Raw genomic sequence first — 6,047 nt, 5'->3', positions numbered from 1 at the left:
CAGCAAGCTACACAGTTCTCTCATAAATTGGGACGTAAAGCTGGTGTCCTGATCTGTGATTATTTCCTGAGGGATCCCCATCCAGACAAACACTTTCATGAGCTGTGAGGCAAGGGCCACTGCCTTTGTGGAGCAGAATTGCTTCGGGGTACTGCATGGCATAGTTTAATATGACTAGTATGTGCTGAGATAGAGTTGCATTCCTTTCCAAGGGGCCCACCTGGTCCATGCCGATCCTCTCAAATGAGATCCCTACCACAGGAAGGAGTATCAGCAGGGCCTGAGATACCTTACCTTGACTTGCCCACTGGCATCCTGGGCAGGAGGTGCCATACTTTTGTACCTCTTTGTGGATGCCTGGCCAATAATAATGTCAGTTTGTCAAGTGTTTTCTCCTGACCAAGGTGTCCCCCACAGGGCACAGCGCATGCTGAGCACCGTATTTCCCTGCTATATTTCTTTGGGACAAACAGTTGCATTTCAGCCTCCCCAGCCTGGTGGTCCTTCTTTGCTCTCTATATTTTCTTTCCTTCTAGCTTGAAATGTGGCCATTTAGGAATCGAGGTTCCACCTCCTCACCATTGATCTGGGTGAGCTGTTCATAGGCTCATCCCAATGTTGTTTCTCTGTTCTTCCACATTGTCTGAAAATATGTTGGGCACTGCTGGCTTACTTAATTTCTCCTGTTGTTTGTGCTCCCTGGGGAAAGTCCATCCTCCCCAGTAGAGGCATTATCCACAGAGGCTGATGTTCCTTTTTCCAGATCTATCTGCTTGCTTTTGCCTGCTAAAGCTTGCGGCTCCACCATCTCTGGTGACACTGTTGGTCCCTTGCAGGAGCTCCCCATTCTTGGACTTCATCAAGTCTCTAAAAAACCTCCAATCTTGTCCAGTTATCACCGGATACGTGATGTTCATGGCTACCCCCACACGGATCTCCTCATCATGGTTCCACACCCTCAGCTGTACCTTCTTCCTGAGGTAAGGGCACACAGCCACATGGATGAGTTGCAAAGAAATGGTGCCCATGGGAACTGTTTCAGGCCCTGACAGACTTGCCTTCACCAGAGCGTGGCAGTACCCTGAGTATATCAATCCTTGCACCTCCATGCCTTTGACTCATATCGGCACTAATAGTTTCATTGGCCCCGTCTTATTGGCTCTGGATTCAGCCACTCCTATTTGGCTAAAAGAAAAGGAGGACTTGTGGCACCTTAGAGACTAACCAATTTATTAGAGCATAAGCTTTCGTGAGCTACAGCTCACTTCTTCAGATGCATATCGTGGAAACTGCAGCAGGCTTTATATATACACAGAGAATATGAAACAATACCTATTCCCACCCCACTGTCCTGCTGGTAATAGCTTATCTAAAGTGATTTCCAGCACAAATCCAGGTTTTCTCACCCTCCACCCCCCCACACAAATTCACTCTCCTGCTGGTGATAGCCCATCCAAAGTGATAACTCTTTACACAATGTGCATGACAATTAAGCTGGGCTATTTCCTGCATAAATCCAGGTTCTCACATCCCCCCCACCCCCATACACACGCAAACTCACTCTCCTGCTGGTAACAGCTCATCCAAACTGACCTATTTGGCTGTAGAGGCAGTCGATGTACAGGCAGTCACGGCGGAACCGTCCCGGTTCCCGCATGCAAAACAAGTCCTTGTTGCCGAGGGGGCCCCTGTCTGGTTTCCTGCAGCTTCCGAAAGGGGCTGCCCCACAGATCTTCAGCACTTCTTAAGCTCTGGTCCTGGTGGAGGCATCTCCCCACCTGCCACTCTGGATCTGCTCCTCTATCCTTGCTGGGTCCAGGTAGCCCTGTCCTTTGGCATCCCCGCACACTTTTTCATTCTCCCTTCCATCACCTTTGTTGGTTGAGAGACAAGCCTGAGGGGGTCTCTGCCATGGGCCTTGTGGGGAACTGGTAATTCTCAGCCAAGGTTAGAGCCTCAGAGAAGGTTTTGGGACAGTGGCACATCACCCACTCCCTTCCTCCATCCAGGAGATTGTGTGTGAACTATTCTAGGCCAATTCTTTCAACTGCTTGGGCTCCCATATTTTTGTCAGGCTTGAGCCACCGTCAACAATATTCTTACAGGCTCTAGAGCACCACCTGTGGTTGTGCCATATGTATGAACCTTTCTTGTTGAAATCACTGGCTGTATGTCTCAGCAGCATACATAGGATGGCTGCCTTAAGTCGAGGGTAATCTTGTTCAGCCATCGCATTGAGACCCCTGTACTCTGGCTGGGCTGCTCCTGTCAAGTAGGATGCTAGCAGAGTAGCCTTTGCAGCCAGCAAGCCACCGTTACAACCCTTTCAGAAGTTACCAGGAATGCCTCTGAGTTGTCCTCCAGCCCCATTATTTTAGCTTCAGTGGAGGACTTAGGGTATACCCCAGGCTGAAGCTGCCCACTGCCATACTCTCCAGCATACTTTGGGGGTGAAACAGCATGGCCATCTGCTGTACCAGTTGTTGCTGCTGATCTCTTTGCTCGGCTGCTAATTCCTTGATAAGTTGTTGCTGCTGTTATGAGGCTTGCTGCTGTTGCTGGGCAGCTAGCTGTGGAGCAATTGTGTCTGCTGCTCCTGTTGCTGTTGGTCCACAATCCATTTAAACAGCTTGTCCAATCCATCTTTAGCTCAGTCTCCTTCTTTTCTAGGTGGTCCACATTCTCCACCACTTAGTATCTAGCTTCGCTTGGGGGCCAGCAAGCCTAGTGGTGAGGCCACAGCCAAACAGTCTCTGTGTCTTGGAACGACTCTTTTGGGAGGTCCAGTTGCCAAGTCACAGTTTGCTACCCGGAGTCCTCTGAGTTCTCTCAAGCAGCTGGGCGAGGAGAGAAGGGTAGGGGGAACTGGGCCTTCCCTCTCCACCAGGTCCCAGCCTAGGGCCCAAGGAGGGAGAGGTGAGGGGTGGCTCAGTCCCTTCTGGCTGCCACTCTAAATCAGCCTCCCCTAGGCTGCTTCCCAATCCTACCTTACCTGTTTTCCCTTCAATGCGGGGTGCGGCCCCAGCCTTCTGCTTGCACAGTCTCAGTAATTCAGAGCCTCAGCTGGGGCAGGAGACTTCCCAGCTCTCTCTCAGAGTCTAGTTGTTCCCCCTAGTCAGGGAGAGATGGTGGTGGACAATGGTCAGGCTCCCAGCCAAGTCTTACAGGGCTGGTTCTTCCCCTGCAGATCATTCTGCCTCAGCACCTACAGCCTGTCTATCTTCTTGCGGGCAGTCTGTCCTCTTTCCACCACCCCCCTTGACTGCCAGAGCTCTCTTTTAAACAGGTTCTCCCTAGGGAGCCTTTCCAGGAGCTGCTGAGGGGCAGGGCCTTCTTAGCCCACTACGGCTCCACCGCTCCTTTAACCTTAGTGTGGGGTCTGTAAACTGCATCACAACATATTACTCTGGCTTGTCTGAGAAATTAAAATGTCACCTTTCCAACAAAGAATTACCTTCCTGTCAGTGGCAGATTTAAAGTTAGTGGGGCCCTGTGCTCAGCTTCATTTTGGGGGGGCCCCCTTTGGGACCCAGCCAAGAAAAAGGACATACTCTCTTATCTCCCCCCCAGTTTTCATTCTTTTTTTCTTCATCCTCCTCCTATATTATAAGTAATGAGAAGTAAATGAAAATAAAGTGAGGCACCTTGATTGGGGCAGGGAGTTGGGATGCAGGAGAGGCTGTCGGGGGTTGGGCTCTGGGAGGGAGTTTGGGTGCTGGGTGCAGACTCTGGGCTGCGGCAGGGAATTAGGGTGCAGGAGGAGGTGCAGGGGTCAGGCTTTGGGAGAGAGTTTGGGTGCTGGGTTTGGCTCTGGGCTGGGGCAGGGGGTTGGGGTGTGGGAAGGGGCAAGGGGGCACACTTACCTCGGCCGGCAGGGCTCCCAAAGCAACAGGCACACACACCCCTCTGGCAGCGGCTGCTAGGTGGGGGAGGGCCAGGGGGTCTCCGCGCACCACTGCCGGCAGCCACCACCCCTGCCTGCAGGCACCACCCCTGCAGCTCCCATTGCCTGCAGTTCTTGGCCAATGGGAGCTGCAGAGTCGGCGCTCAGCGCAGGGGCAGCACATGGAGACACCTCCCAGCTCCTCCGCCAGGGGCATGCAGATGACTGCTTCCAGGTGCGGCATGAGGCCATCAGCCATTGCATGCAAGCAGCCTGCTTGCCTGAGCCCTGCTGTGCTGCCGTCCGGGACTCAGAGGCAGGTTGTCAGATGAGATATGTCCTGCATTTCGGGGGCCCCCCTGTCACTGGGGGCCCCATGTCACTACACAGTTTGTTTCATGGTAAATCCACTCCTGCTTCCTGTAGCTGAAAAGCCCTGATGCAAGCTCCCCTCTCTCCAGTCACAGCAGTAACACACGAGTCTCAGGCATGCTCAGCAGTGTGCTTCTCTTTGGCACCCCCATTAGTGTTGCCAGGACAAGTTGTATTTTAACACATGATCACTGGTCAAAGTGAACCTAGGGTTCACCTCGACCAGCTAATACAGCTTGCCCAGGCTACAGACCGTAACTGGCAGCTCCACCCTATAGCTCTGCCACGCTCTTCTCTTTCCCTTACTCCTGAGGCAGCTGTAGTCTTCTTGCTCCACTCCCATTTAGCTGTTTAGACCACTCTCCTCCCTGACTGCCAGCTCAGAGCTGCTGGTACTCAGCCTGCCCCCTGGCCCCCAATTGTCCTTGTGTTCAGAAACCCTGATACTTTTAATGACACTGACCTCCTTTGTAAAGCACTTTGAGATCTAGGCATGAAAAGTGCTATAGAAGAGCTAAGAATAGAGAGGAAGGATGGTCCTGTGGGCAGGGTGCTAGTCTGGGATTTGGGAGACTTGAGTAAATGCCCTGCTGTGCCACAAACTTCCTGTGTGATCTTGGACAAGCCACTTAGGGTATATCTACACTGCAAAACAAACAAAAACAAAAAACAAAAACCAACCCCATAACCAACCAACCCCCCCCCCCCAAAAAAAAACAACAACCCTGCAGCAGCGAGTCTCAGAGCCCAGGTCAACTGACTTGGGGTTGAGGGGGCTGGTGCTATGGGGCTAAAAATAGCAGTGTAGAGATTGCTGCTTGGGCTGGAGCCTGGGCTCTGAAACCTGAGGAGGGCGGAGGGTATCAGAGCCAGGACTTTAGCTCCAGTGGAAATGTCCACCCTGCTATTTTTAGCCCCAGAGGGCAAACCCAAGTCAGTTGACCAGGGCCCTGAGACTTGCTGCTGTGGGGATTATTTTGCAGTGTAGACATACCCAAAGGCTCTCTGTGCTTCAGTTCCCCTTCCAGAAAATGGCAATAATGATACTTCCCTCCTTCACACAATAAAAACATGAAAGACTGTGCAGTGCTCAGACACTATGGTGAGAGGGGCCATGTAGGCACTTAGAATAGATAGCACCTCTACTTGTCCAGGCCTTCTGAATCTAGGTCATAAGATTTGATCCAGCCTACCCACAACCAGGAACCATATCTGACAGCCCCCCTTCCCCATCCATTCACCATTGCCTGGATCCTCCTCCTATCTCCCCCTCTCCCAGACCCTGCTGCCCTCTCCTGGATCCACCTCCCTTTCCATTTGCCATTACCTGCCCAGCCCTGTCATCCCTCACCTCCACCACCACCCGTCGTCCCTCGTGTCCCTTCCCTTCCCCCGTTGTATCCCATCCCTACAGCAACTCCAGCAATTGCTCACATGGAAAAAAGCACATCAGCAAAGTATGTCATGTATTTTTAGCTTCTTTTAATGCAATTTAGCAGCTGGAAATCGGCGGAGGCGCCAGCACCAAGTCACCCGCCAGCTCTCTGCGGACCACCAGCGAGGGCTGCAAGGAACCCAGTCTGGGAACGGCGGGGGTGAGCGGGCTGCCTAGGAGCCGCGCCGCCGGCATGTGCTCGCCACCAGAGAGCGCCATTGGCCTTCCCGAAACCCCCACCCAGCCCCGGGAGCGCGTACCAGGCTTGTCCGCGAAGCTGCCCCGACCACGATTAAAGCAGTGCGGGGCCCGGGGCGCTGACCACCCCACCCCCCGCCCCTCGGGCACAAGGGACTT

The sequence above is a fragment of the Lepidochelys kempii genome, chromosome 6 (assembly GCF_965140265.1).
Source record: "Lepidochelys kempii isolate rLepKem1 chromosome 6, rLepKem1.hap2, whole genome shotgun sequence".
In the NCBI taxonomy this organism is placed as follows: domain Eukaryota; kingdom Metazoa; phylum Chordata; order Testudines; family Cheloniidae; genus Lepidochelys; species Lepidochelys kempii.
The sequence above is the reverse complement of the archived record's forward strand: the minus strand, read 5'-3'. Positions refer to the sequence as shown.